This window comes from Mustela nivalis (assembly GCF_964662115.1).
Source record: "Mustela nivalis genome assembly, chromosome: 12".
NCBI classification, from domain to species: domain Eukaryota; kingdom Metazoa; phylum Chordata; class Mammalia; order Carnivora; family Mustelidae; genus Mustela; species Mustela nivalis.
This window is the reverse complement of record NC_139031.1, coordinates 81,582,902-81,597,953: the sequence shown is the minus strand read 5'-3', so window position 1 is coordinate 81,597,953 and position 15,052 is coordinate 81,582,902. Positions and strand designations below refer to the sequence as shown.

Genomic DNA, 15,052 nt, shown 5'->3' with positions numbered 1-15,052 from the left:
AAAAGTGCAATGAAGAATTTAAGATTTATAACATAACCACCTTGAACCCTCTGTTCTTGGTGAACCTGAAGAATAGCTTCAGGCAGAAACTGTGCATTCCTGGCTACTCGATTTATGTCAAAATGAGCCTGCCATTCCTAACTCCGACATGCAACTGAAAACAGTTTGACCATTAGCACTGAGTTTGAAAACAAAACAAAACAAACAAACAAACAAAAAACCGAACAATGTTCTTGAATTTTTCATTCCTTGGTGGTGCCCTGATAATTTTAGGAGCTAAGGCTTGAACATTGCCTGAGTTAGTCCTAGTTTCGAGAAGCTTTTTGGAGCAGAGCCCTTAATCCTGAAGACCTTAGAAGCAGGGACTCTCCCTGCTTTGGAGAAGCTTATAGTTCAGCTAGAAAGATAAAGTCAGGAGCGCTTGGGTGGCTCAGACATTAGGTGTCTACCTTCTGCTAAGGTTATAATCTCAGGGTCCTGGGATTGAGCCCTGCATCAGGCTCCCTGCTCAGTGGGAAGCCTGCTTCTCCCTCTCCCACTCCCCCTGCTTGTGTTCCCTCTCTTGCTGTCTCTCTGTTAAGTAAATAAATAAAATATTTTTAAGAAAAGATAAAGTCCGTGCATAGAGTGCTTAAAGTTAAGTGCCTAATTGTGTAATAATAATTTTATGTATGGTCCCTGCACAGCAACTTCTTCAGTTGGTGGTTTGACATTACTTTTGTCAATGTAATAATCTCTAGAACTGCTCTACCCAGTAATGGGAACCACAAGTCACATCCAGCTACTGAGTACTTGATCTGTGGGTAGTGCCACAAGCTAAAGAGATATTTTGGATATGCTGAGTTAAATAAATATTATTACTAACAATGAGTTTTGGAACACCAAAAATAAAATAAAATAGAATTTTATAAATAAATAAATAAATATTATTACTATGTTAATTTAACCTGTTTATCTTTACCTTTTATTTTACTAGAATATTTAGAATTACAAGTATTGTTCCCATTATATTTCTATCTGCACTGACCTGCACTTTGATTCCCCGTATTCATATCCAGATAAAATCAAGACATATATAAACTCTTTCTTGTTCCTTCTATAATTCATTCATTCATGATAGGTGATTTCATTTTCCTCTTTTACAAATGAGGAAACTGAAGCAGGCAGAGAGGTGTGAGGTGTGATGGGGGATTTGAACTCAGGCAGTCTGACTCACCTAGCATGTTCTACTCTAAGAATCCAGATGAGAAACCATGAGAATCAGAACCAAATGAAAGGTGGTGGGTTGAAAAAGAAAGGATAAACTGAAGTGTTATCTATCATAAAGGCCATAGAAACACATCACAGAGACCAGTTTGCTGTATGGCATAAGGGAAATAAAGACAAGCTGACTCCCAGATTCCTGGCTAAGAAGATGATATCACCAAACAAAATAAGAGACATGTAGGAGAAATATATATAAGTGAAAATGAAGAATTCAACAGTCAAACTGAAGGTACCTATGAGAAATCCAAGTGGAAATGTCTAGTAGTTGGCTAGATAGATTGATCGATCGATCCATTGATCGATCTGGGCCCCAAGGAAGATATTTAGGTTGGATATATTAATTCTTATTCATTTGCCCCTCTCTCCCACTATCACCCCAATAGCCTTTGCCTTTTGAATTACAATGGAGCTTCGTGGTTGAATGAAACATGGTTCCCAACTTAAGCAAATATTCATTCAAGATTCTGCACAACTGGATCCCAAGCTCTCTGCTAAGCTCTTTCTCTGTGTAACATATACTTTGCTCCAGCCAAACTGGATACATATGTAACCTTGACGTTTGTTGCACTCTCTAAACACTTCAATTGTTGGGAATTTTAAAGGGATCAGGGCTACCAATGACACAAACTGTGGAATCTAATGTTTTCCCTAAGATTTATAGGAATTCATGGGACAGTGGGAGTAAAGAAGGAGGTTACACAATCAGAATCACTCCAATTACTAAAAACTTTCAATGGCCATGGACATGGACAGTTCTGCTAGCCATTAGTAGACAGTAATAGCAATTGCTTGTGTGGAATCACTTTGGATTTATGCACAATTAGTTTTTCATGACCTGAGTGGTTTGTAACTAGAGGAGACTCTGATCTGTTTACAGCTCCACTTACCTTCCTGCTAATGTGGTCTCTCTCTTCTACATGAGCTAACAAGTCATGGAAGTCAGCCTTCTTCCTTAATTTCAAGGAAACCACCCCCCATCTCCCCAAAACAAACAAAACCTAATAGCAAAGCAAAACCAAATCAAAACAAAAATACCGCAGCAGAAAAAAAAAAAAAAAAACAACACCCACAAAAGACATTTGTTACAAGAAATGAAATATAGAAGAGACTGGGAAGAGATGGGAGCACTTACACCCTAAGACTGAAATCACTGACACTACATGTTAGACTGTCCCAGTACAGCAAGTGCCTCCACTTAGCGTTAGTCTTCTTTGTCAACCTCTCCCTTTCTCTCCTTTCCCCTCAGGCTCTCAGCAGCAAACCTCTGAGTTCCCATTTCCTTAAGCAAATTGCTCCAGCCTCTACCCCACTGCAGTCTTAGGGCCCCCTCTGCATACCTCTGCTCTTCAAGATCCTCAGCTAAAGGGAAGGGATACACCTTCCTTGGAAGATAAAGGTACCTGCGATCCTTGGTTACACAAACTCTTCTTCCCAAGTCTTTGCTTCTCCTCTGGTTCTTGTTAAATTCCTAACCAATCTAAGGCACAATTCAATTCAAGGAAGCAGGTCTCTGGTTCCCTTTCCCCAACCAAAGAGCGTGTCCTCCACCACCCCCAGCTCTCATACTGCTAGAAGTACTTTCACTTCTCTAGGTGGACAGCTTCTTGCACTTCCCGCATATACTTCCTATTTGAAAGCATAGGTTCCATGTGGCTTACACCAATCATCTTTGTGGTACAAACTGGTTAAACTGACCTCCAAATCTGCACACGTGGAAATAATTAAAAACAACAACAACACTGATAAACCCTTCTCTTGTTTCATTTTGGGTAAACCTACAAGGTGATCCTTAGAATCACCTTGTTTGGAAATGAAAACGGTGAATCAATAACTCTCCTGTAATTATATATTTGAAATTCCATCTACACCCTGTTATGCCTCGTAAGTGGATTTCGGATTTGCATGGGAAACAGATTGTGCTTTGCCGCTGCATTTACCCAGAGGATTTGCTAATAATTTAGGAAGTTTAGCAAATATGATGCAGTGTAACTTGTAATATTTATTTGCTCTCTCAGCTGTGATTTTAATCCCCGAAATAACAAGCTCAGACAACAAATTATTGATATGCTTTGTGCTGTTTATCAATATTTACTTAGATTTATTTTGGAAAAAAAAATCCAGATGGGGGCTATTTAACATAATTGAGCATTAAACTGTTTGATTTGGTACTGTTTTTGAACATACATAATAAACACACAGAAGTTATTGATGCAAACCTATTTGTTCCTGTCTACAACAGGAGATTAGAAAGGGCAGGGTTTTTTTTTCTTTCATTCAGGAAAAACCAAGTTAGTTCAAATACAATTTGTTTTGCTTCTTTGATTTGAAAGCACATTTTAAATGAGCCAAATGGATACCATATGGCCTAACTGTCACTTAACTTGACATTTAAGGACAATACATGGTTTGCATCCTATTTTAGTTACTACACAGTGTGTCGCCCTATATCTTCCTTCTTCATGACAGATTCTCACTTTATTCAGCTTTACAAAAGTACTAGGCAGAATGACGGTAACGAAAATATATTTTATAGATTAGTCACTTGAGCTCTGTAGAATGTGTTTGGGAAGAACATTTTTGAGAACATTTCCAAAATCCCTGTGGGCTTATTCTGACAGATAAATGAAGATCAGAAGGTAGGGATATGATTTACCTTTGACAATAATAAGAGGGGGGTCACACTGGAGGTGTGGGGCTCTATCTTGAACCTGGGACAGTAGCAGCGAGCAGTATTTAAAGTTCAAGATCCTGCTTCCAGGTTGGCACACCTGGTCTTTTTTTCTCCTATAAGCATCACAAGAATGCAGTCTGATTTTTTACCTCACTCTTAATATCCCTAGTCTCTAGAATAGTCCTGGATTACAATAAACCACCCATATATATTTTCTGAATGAATGGAATTGAGTGGACTCATTCTACTATTATTCTTTGATTATTCTTCTGTTATAACTAATCTTGTATTATTAAAGCCACTTCAGTCCTTCTTCCTCTTTTCTGGATGAAAATCACCTGGTCCTTCTGATCTTGATTCATCTGTCATAACAACCACATAGGGATTTCTAAAATATCCAGTGATTTCCATCTATGTCTTTAAGTAATCTGCATACCAGAACTATGCTTTCAAAATTTTATTTGACTGAATTTGAATCAGCTTTGGATTAGACACATCAACGACATCTCCAAGTTAGAGTCCCGACCTTCAGTTTGTCCAGGTGGAGAATATGACATGCTATTCCTCTCATCCTTTCCTTAGGAAGTAATGCATGAGGAAGGGATAGTGGAATAGAAGATTCTTCAGGGGGCAAATTTCTTTTTATTTTGAAATAAAATGGAATGCTATTGGAGATACCTCTGAATGGAGATGCTATTTACTTTAGCTCTATTTTGAATGGAGCCTCTGGAGTGTTTCTAAGGCCATTTATATGAGATTTTAAAAATGTGGCTCACCTACTGTTCCAACTCCTATTTTCTTGGGGAAATTTATATTAAACTTTTCTCTTCCAGGGTTGAGCTGCAGTCAGAACACTGAATTAAAAATTATCAGTAGGGGTGCCTGGGTGGTTCAGTCGGTTAAGCGTCTGTCTTCAGCTCAGATCATGATCCCAGAGTCCTGGGATCGAGCCCCCACATCGGGCTCCTTGCTAAGCAGAGAGCCTGCTTCTTCCTCTCCCTCTGCCTGCCAGCTCCCCCTGCTTGTGCTCTCTCTCTCTCTCTCTCTCTGTGTGTCAGATAAATAAATAAAATCTTTTTAAAAAATAAAATAAAATAAATAAGATCGTCAGTAAACTGGGGTAATGTGCGCATGTCGGTTTAGAACTTAGTAATCATTAACAACTCATTTAGTTGGCTCTCTACACAGAGCTTTAAATCACAAGTGAAAACAAAAGGAAAAAAAAAAAAAAAAAGACTTCCAGTTCCGGATGCCTTCTTGGTCCATCAGTAGGACCCTCACAATCACCAGCGGGCCTCAGAACACGTTTTGAGAATTCTGCTCTAGAGAAGAAAGAAACCCATACTCATACCCAGCAATCTTTTCCTGGTGCTCTGACTCAGCAGAGAAAGAGGAAGTGACACTTCTTACTAAAGTACATTTTTCCTTAAGGATAAATGTTCTATTGGCCTAAAGATTTAGATTCATCAAATGAATCTACTAGCATTATTGTATTAGGGCCTGGTGATGCTCCAAATGAAACCTGGCTAACTAAGGAATTAAAAATTGTTCCATAAATATTTCATACGCAATTTACTGTACATGAAATGTCTAGCTTTTAAAATTTTAACTTCAGTCTTTCTACTATTCTATTCTTCTGGCTCTCACTCAGCTTACACACAACACACACGTATATTAGTGTGTCTATGCATGTGTAGATTACATCTTGTATTGTGTGTATGTGCAAAGCATATATGTGCATATATACTTCAATAAATGATTAGTACCACAGTCATTCCCTCCCTCCCCTTCCCTCCTGCTTTCCTTGCCATCCTAGCTGCACCTTCTTCCCGATCCAGGCTCGCTTTCAAAGCCCATCCCTTAAATTCATCTTTCATAAATACACTTGTATCCCATGCTCGTTCTATCCCACTTAGGTGGCAAAATGCACAAACACAGATCAATCTAAATGTCTAGTCTTTAGCTCTACCCCTGGTGACCTATCTCTAACACTGGAGAAAAATTACGGTTGCTTTGTGTGTCCCATGGAAACTTCGGGGCAAACCTTTTGAACTCCCATGCCACTCAGTCATAGATGTGGGCTGATGCCCCCCTTCTAGGGGTAAGGGTGGGGTTAGGGGAGCAAAGAGTGAATCTAAGTGAAGCCATTCTCAACCTCCAGCAGGGGAGGGCTGAAGCCACTAGCAGCCAATAAACCCGGCAGCACCAGCACCGAAAGATCTGGAGGAGACCTACTACATCTCTTCATTTTCTTTAGGAAGTTTTCTTGATCATTCTTCATACAAGTAGTCCAAACTTTTTTTTTTTTTCCTCCTGCCTCTGACCCCATCATTTCCCTCATCACTCTCAGCCCAACACCTTGTCTCTGTTTTCTCAGAAAATATAGAAGCCCAGTTTGGAGTCCTCCCTGTTCTTAGGAAGGAAAATGTCGAAACTCCCTTAATGTGGTTTAAAGTCCAGACAGCCATGACCTTTAGTTATGTTTCAAGCTTCCTCCTCAGTCACAGTCCTCACTGCTTTAGCTCCACAGAACCTCTAAAATTTTAAATTATCAAGAATTATGTTTACTTGCTGTTTACTCACCATAAGTCACACACAGCTGACATTTATCGATGATGGTAACCATGGATTTTCCATCCTGAATTCTTCTTTTGGTTTGGATTCATCATTTGTTTGGTTAATTGTGAAATCCAGTAAGATTTTTAAACATGGGACCCATGTGTTATACATCTGCTTGCTAGAAAATATCTACTGGTTGGCTTAAATTTTTTCTTAAATATTTATTTATTTATTTATTTATTTATTTATTTGAGAGAGAGAGAGAGAGAGAGAGAGAGAGAATGAAAGAGAGAGACAGTGCATAAGCTGGAGGAGCAGAAGGAAAGGGAAAGAAAATCTCAAGCAGACTCCCGCCTGAGCACAGAGCCTGACATGGGGCTCAATCCCAGGATCCCAAGATCATGACCTGAGAAAACCACGAGTCAGATGCTTAACCAACTGAGCCACCAGGTGCCCCTGGCTTAAATTTTTCATGCACACTTGCAAAATATTTTAGCTTCCCATAAAATTCTTGGATCAAACTTATCTTTACTTCAAAATTCAGTAGACATTATCTAATTTCTGATATTAGATGTTGGTATGAAAAAGTGTAAGGTTCACCTGGCATTTATACCATATATAAAAATTGCTTTAAAAAAAAACTTAAATGTATATATGATTGTAGATTTTTTAAAATTACAGTAATCTATCTGGCTTTACCTTGATTATTTTACATCAGTTTTTCTGAAGATCCCATATTTTCTGAGATCCAGATCCACTTTAAACTCAAACTTGATAACTTCAAAAGTTTTCTATTTTACTGTATATTAATAAATTAATTAATTATATTGATGATTTAATATATATTAATAAATAAAATTAGAAACATCAATTATGCATATATGAGGTTTACCTTGTTTCTCTCGTATCGTCTTCCATATGGTCTTTTTTAATATTTCAGGTATTTCTTTCCTCATGCCTATCTTCTCTGTTTCTTGGTTTTTAAAAATCATATGTATGTTCTTTTTGTTGCTTTTAATGTGACTTTTATATCTTTAATATTTTTCTTGTCTCTTTCTTTCTCAAGCCCTGCCAGTTTCTATTTCATGTTTATCTTGTCTTGATCTTTTACTTTTTCTTTGAACTCTAATATATCTTTAAAAATTTTTTTTTTTAAATCATGTTTTTGTCTCAACTAAAAGCAAAGTGAACTATGCAAATAATCTATATACATTTTGAAAGGAAAATATAAGAGAGAGAATTGAAGCAAAGATAAGCTCAAATGGGAAGATGAATTTAAACCCAAATATACCAGCTGTCACATAAATTAATATGGAATAAAGGTTTTAATTGGTAGTCAGTAATTTTTTTTCTCTCCAAAAGAATGGCAGACTACCACATGCAGTGCCTCATTTGGATATGTCTGAAGTCTTGGAAACTTGACTACCCTACAATCACCAGAAGTGGACCTTGAGAGGACACTTAGGTTCTAGCAGGGGAGTGAGGCTACTCATATGCCCTTGACCAAAGAATGGTCTTCCTCTATCCAGGAAGGTCATCCTCTTGGCCAGAGCACGCAACTTTGGGAGGGACCCACATGGAGTAGTGAGGGAGGAATGGGCACCTGCCTAGCCAGCTACATCAGCCAAATCAACCCTGGTGATCAATGGGGTGACATGTCACAGCTAGATCACCCTTACATCCAGCAGTCAGTAATTTTAGTGGGTCGAAAAATATCATGCAATATTCACTTTATAAGTTGCATCTCTAAGATACAATGTTCAGAAATAGATGAAATACAAGTTTGGAAAATATATACCTTATAATTTTAAACACACAAAAATGTGTATTTGTATCTGAAAAACAGATATAAGGAAGAAAACATCAGTTGAAGGGTACATTTTAAAATCTGGGTGCAATTCTTAACACCAATTCCAACCACATAAAACAACAACTTTACTATAAGAATACAGAGTTAAATCTAAAAAGAAATTATTTTTTTCTGAATTTTCTGAAATAAAAAAATTCTATAGGTTGGACTTCTTTCAAATGACATTACTTTTTTCTTTTGTATGCATGTATTTATGGCAATTAAAAAAATGTTTACTTATAATCTCTATACCCAGTGTGGGGCTTGAACTAAGGACCCCCAAGATCAAAGGTCACATGCTCTACCAACTGAGCTAGCCCAGCACCTCTATTTGGTGATTTTAAATAGAATTTAGGGGAGGAGAACAGAGTAAAAATATTTTTAGTCAGGTATACTTAAGCAGATGCTCTCGACAGTGGAGTTTTTAAAAGTTTAAAATTTTCTATGAGGGAATTGACTAATTTCCTCTGGGATAAATATGATGTGGAATTCCCAAAAAGAATCAGCAGATCCTGGATGAACATATAAAAATGAGAATTCTGAACTGAAGAGAATCTGAGCTAAGAGTTTCATTGGTTCCTCAAGAAAAGGAACAGGACCTACACACCAGCAAATTATTGATATAAATAATTATAAGTTACCTCAAAGCAAAATAGATACTTCATCAGCTCCTCTTTTTGTTGTCTTCATAAAAAGCACCAAGGAAAGAATGCTTCCAGATTTTGTTACCAATTAAGACCTGTGCCAGATGGGTCTTGCAATAAGTTCTGATGTTCAAAGTGGGCAACCAAAGCAGCACTCCTTATGAAATGTCACTTTAGCAAAGGCTCATTATATACTCACACATGAACTAGAAATGCTCAGTTTTAGTTTTCCCAGAGTTCACACTTGAAATAAAGCTTCAGCAATTTCATCTTATTTTAGGTGTCCCAATTATGCTCATAAGCATGAAACAACCAGTCTGTGACTATATACTGATCAGCAGAAGAGATACAAAACCTATCTAAGTTGTGACTCTTACACCTACCTTCAGGTCGAACCAATCAACTGTGGCCCTTTTACAGGAAGAACGGTTGGCAGTCTCTCAAAAGAATTTTGTCATTTTGATTTTCCTATGTGGATGACAGTTCATCAGTTACAACGGATTTGTCATCAGAATGATACAGGGAAGACTGTAGCACTCTCCAGAGAGAGAGAGTATCTATATATTCAAACATAGGACAATATTTGGTGTTTTTAACACTGATACATGTTAGCTGAAGGAATGCAGTTAGTGAGTGTGATTTACTAATAGGCATCTGGAAAATGAGCCACTCTGAGTAAGAACGTACCAAGTCTAGGGGTGCCTGGTGGCTCAGTCGGTTGAGCATCAGATTTTGATTGTGGTTCAGGTTAGACTCAGTGAGGTTGAGCCCCCTGTTGGGGCTCTGTGCTGGGCGAGGAGCTTGCTTAAGATTCTCTCTCCCTGTCTTTCTGCGCCCCCACGCCCGGACCCCAGCTCTCTTAAAAAAAAAAAAAAAAGGATGTATCAAATCTAAACTTAATAAACCATCCTAAATTCCATGGCTAACACTCTCACACACACACTCACATTCAAATAGGTCATGAAAGAGTCTGATGTAGCTTTCCAAAACAGGGTGACATTTTAGACACTTCTCTGTTCCAGCATAAAAACTGGTCCTCAAAATGAGACAATATGTTATGTTAGTCCCATGCTTCATATTTCAAAGGATAATTTAAATGCATGTATGTGTGTGTATATATTTTTGTTTATGTTTATATGTGCAAAGGAAAACACAAATAGATACCCATACTCACCTTTGCTAACCACTTACAATGCTAGGATTAAAAATGGGAGAAGTTAGGACAAGATACCTAAAGACAGTTTTGTCAAAGAGTCAGTGATTCTAAGAAATAACACCCAGTTTCTTGCAGAATAACATCTTTGACCCTGCCATTTAACAGTGTGAGTGGTTCAGTAGGTAAATATACACAGGCCCCTTGAACAACATGGGTTGGAAATTTGGGGGTCCACTTACACATGGATCTTTTCTGATAAACACAGAACAATACTGTAAATGTATTTTCTCTCCCTTATGATTTTCTTGGTAACATTTTTTCTCCTCTAGTTTACTTTATGGTAAGAATACAGTATATAATAATATACAAAATACATGTTAATCAACTGCTTAAATTATTGGTGAGACTTCTGGTCACAGTATACTAATGGTAGGTAAGTTTTTGGGGAGTTAAAAGTTATACATGGATTTTTGACTGTGCAGGGCAGGGCATGGGTCAGCACCTATAATCCTGATGTTGTTCAAGGGTCAGCTGTAAGGGTCAAAGGGCATGAAACAACTTTTCAACAGGCCTTCAGCTCTGTGAAGAACTGGAAGATATTAGACATACATCTTGTCTTTTAACCCTTTTCACAGTTCTGTGATTTCATTCTGCTACCCTGGCCCTTCTTCCCATAACTCTTATTGGCAAACTGCTTCCATGGCTAATGATACTGAGACCCAACTATGGAGACATACGTAGGGACTTTGAAAAGAGACTGTATGATTGAACTTGAAAGAACAATAGTTACCAAACCTTGATCATTTATACACCACTGCCAGAATTTTTGGCTCTGTGTGCCATCAGTGCTTTTGTTTACTTAATATTTTTCCTTAAATTGATGCACCATTAAGCTTATAAAATATAAACTAGAAACTTGGTGCCACTGCATATAAAGAAAAATAGCACACCTCAACATAAATAGAAAACCACAAGAAACAGAAATAGAATGGAGATACAACAATCTCACTCAATTTTGATTAGATCCCACTATCTTCAGAAAGTTCTAAGGGGGACTTCTCTGAAATTAGTTACTTAGAAAAGTAACTTTTAGTTAGTTTAGTGCCTTAGAAAAGTTCCAAGTGTTACATATTGATTTAATAAGTACCTGATTTTTGTGACCTTCCTGTTCTTCATATCCAAATATACGTGACTTCAGAAATTGTTCTAGGAGCTTATTCACCTAAGGAATATACATTCCTAATAATGCATTTAAACGAAGGGATCCATTTGTTAAAAACAGCCTTTGGGATATATTTAAAAGGTGATATAAGTGTATTCTCACCAAAATAAATTTTTGAAAAATACTTGAAATCTGGTATAGCCAGGTAATCAGAAGAGAATTAAAAGTAACTTTTTCCACTTGTGATTTTATTTAATCTAAAGCCACATCTGCTTCACACTTAAAATCTGTCACAGTAACACTGAATTGGGGGATTATGCTTATCATAGCTACTGCAAAATGAATCTTCATACATTTCTTGAATAATCATGAACATATCTAATTCATTCCAAAATGTATTCTTCAGAGAAATTAATAGAAATTTTTCTTTTGGAAGGATGTGAAATTATCCCCTAATTTTAACTTTTCCATGATTTTCTTCATAACCTCTTCACAGTATCTTTTTATTTGCTTCTCCTGTGTTATCAAATTGTACTAGTATGAGGACTGCGTTTTCATGAATAATATAAAATACCAATGCATAATATTCACAAGATTTAAACAATACTAAAGTCTTTTTGGTAATCCAATTTTGGGAATTCATTAAAATGCAAAAAATTTTAGGAAATATTATTTTATTTATAACCTTTATGTACCCTCAGGGCAGAATCGGGGGAAAGGAATGTCTAGTTAGAAATATAAAAGATGGAAAGTTAATCATATCCTGAAATTGCTCCATTTAGGAATAATTTAATCAACTCAAATAAATGTTCTCTAATTTTGCTTTCATTAATGAGATGACTAAGTTGGATACAGCATGCAGAAAACACATGCTTCATTGTGATGAAAGTGTTTTTCAGACAGGATACTGGGGCTTCTGTGAGTCTAAAAAGTAACATTCTTAGAGAGATTGTGTCTGTGTGATTAAAACAGTTCTTTATTAACTTAAAGGTGACAGGAACATTTTTCATTTTCTCCACTTACTTTTTTTTGCTTGCACTTTTTGTCACTTTTGTTGGCACAGGTGGCAAACAGAGTTGAAAGGGGAGTAATTTCCATGAGGTGGCAAAGGGATTAGTAATGCAGCTGGGACTAGAAGTAAGGTCACCCTAACTTCCCATCTACTGTGTTTTCTGCCATGGGCGGCCGTCCATCCATCCATTCGTTCATTTATTCATTCATTTACCCCCTGTCTGGCACAGGCAATAGTGAGATGAGTAGGGGGACCTGGAGCTTCCTGCTCTGATTGTTGTACCTTGATTAATAGTGATAGGATTTTCACATAGTGATAAAGTATGACAAGTAAGCGAACGACAAAAAGTAATTATTTCAGTGGTGAGTAGTAGTAGCGGAAGGTCGACATCAAGGTCATTTCTAAAAGCATTTCTACATGCATTGGTCACGGTCTTCAGAAATGTTCTGACGAGTTTACTGGCCTAAAGAACATACATTTCTAATATGGCATCAGAATGAAGGGATTCCCTTTTAATATTTAGAATGCAAAGGAAAAGTAAAAAGGAAATTGTTTTAGAACTGACTTCAACATTTATCGAGTATATTAAAAGAATGCAGTGTCAGTCTCCAAAGGAGTTTTCAGTTTCCCAAGGTGGGCCTTGGGCATGGAACTTCTTAATCCCAAAGAGTCCTGTGAAGATGACAGAGGTAACAGGTGGAGTGTTAGGAAAGCACTATCCTGACTGTACAGATTCTAATCCTGAGTTTGCCTCTTAAGCACTTGAGGGATCTTGGGTATGCTATAAGCTACCTGTTTCATGATCCGTAAAATGGGGATGATACAGTATCTGCCCTATAGGCTTGCTGCGAGGATTACACGAATTGCTATGTAAAAAGCTCTGTAGTGTATGAGTGCAGTAGTCTTGGTGATGCTGATGGTAAAGTCTCTTTCCTGAACCAGGGCTTCTGATACACTCATTCACATTGTGAATCATCAAGGGGGTGTGTTGCAGAATTTCCCCACATTATTTAGACTTTTGCTGGGGAGCACTGTTATTAGAATAGTGAATGTAGCCTTAGCATATATGCTTGGGAAGTAGAGGGCATTTAAAAATATTTTGGGAGTTCCTGACTGGCTCAGTGGGTAGAGTATGCAACTCTTGATCTCAGGGTCATGAGTTGGAGTAACATTTTGAACACAGAGATTACGTCAAAAAATTAAAAATATCTACTTTGCATAATTAATGAAGAATCAAATCTATCACAGGATCTTAACTTAAGAAATTTGATTCATTTCTAAGGAGATAGATCTGGTTGAATCTTCAGGGTTATTGATGTAACAATATCTTTTAAGCTGTTGATGTTGTTGAGGATGATCAGGAAAACTAACATTGTTTAGCATTGATCTGTGCCAGGCACTGAGCTGAGAGTAGAACATGTAGAACGTGGACTATCTTGCCTACTACAACTCTATGAGAAGAAGCTGAGATTTAGAAGGTTAAGTAATGTTCAAACGCACACACTAATACGGAGAATCAGGATGTGAATCCGGTTCTATCTGATTCCAATGCCCACTTCTGCCACCAGGAAGTGGCACTGTCTCTCTGATTTTGATAACTGCCATGATTTGGATGGTAAGAGTTGCATCCATCTTTAGAGCTTTGAACACTGTAGAACATAGTATGAATATAGGGTATTACTAAGGTATTGAAATTAGGCTTATGATTTTTGTTGTCGTTTTTGCTTATCTCTGGGATTAAAACAGTGTACTACCTGTGTGCTAATGATTTTGAACAGTCCTCAAAATAAGTAATTGAAAATACGAAACCCATAGTGCCAAAATATAAAAGTGGATTCTTCTTCTGGGAAAACATCAAATACATAGTTGTCTGATTAATTTTAGTGAGGAAGATCTATTCTTTCATTGAAGACTTTAACTATATGCAGAACAAGGAAAATAACCATTCTCTTAAGAAACATGGAGTAAAACTTAAATACATATGCCAGAGTACCATGTACCAGAAAAACAGTATAAAAGTGTCAGTAATTTGGAAATGACTTTTAAATTAATACTAAAATTACCAAAGATTAACCCCAAATAATATAAATCCAATGTGAACATTCAAATGCAAATGTTTGTTATTGTTTATTAGCATATTTTTAAATTTTTGAAAACAAGGTCATTTCACTCCATTGCATATGTCTGGCTGGGTTTCTTTTTCAAAAATCATATTAGTTTTTAATATAAAAACCTAGAGAAGTAATTTTTAAAAATTATTCTTTTTACTCATAATATAAAAATGTCATGTTTACCATAAGCTGGTTTACCTCTTGACTCTGTCTTTGATATTCTCTAAGGTTTTTTTACTTTAGTTTTGAATGGGTAATCTTACATCATCACAGTTCTCCAGACTACCATATCTAGACCTAAATCTGCATCTCCTTTGCATAACGAACACATGCAAACCTTTTCTTACAAGTGCAGCAGATAAGTACCCAGGGACTGGGGGGCCAGCAGCAGTGCAAATACACAGATGGAGAAACTGAAAGACTGCATTGATGCCATACCATATTACTAATGATCGACTCTTTTAAGGGGGACTCTTTCTTGAGCGATAAAAGCAGAGAAAGCATTGGAAGCAAATCGGTATAAAGAAATCACTGTTTCCCCAGGCTCTTCTCTTGGCTTCACATACATACCTGAAGCCAAGAACCACAAAAGCTCTGTATCTGTTCATTTCTTTCTTGCAAT

General features: G+C 37.0%; 1 protein-coding gene across 9 annotated transcripts in view; it reads right to left on the bottom strand.

The window, feature by feature from the left end:
• The window catches only part of MAGI2 (membrane associated guanylate kinase, WW and PDZ domain containing 2), a 1,346,145-nt gene that overhangs the window by 407,404 nt on the left and 923,689 nt on the right, over nt 1–15,052 (bottom strand). The gene's annotated exons all lie outside the window — the stretch shown is intronic.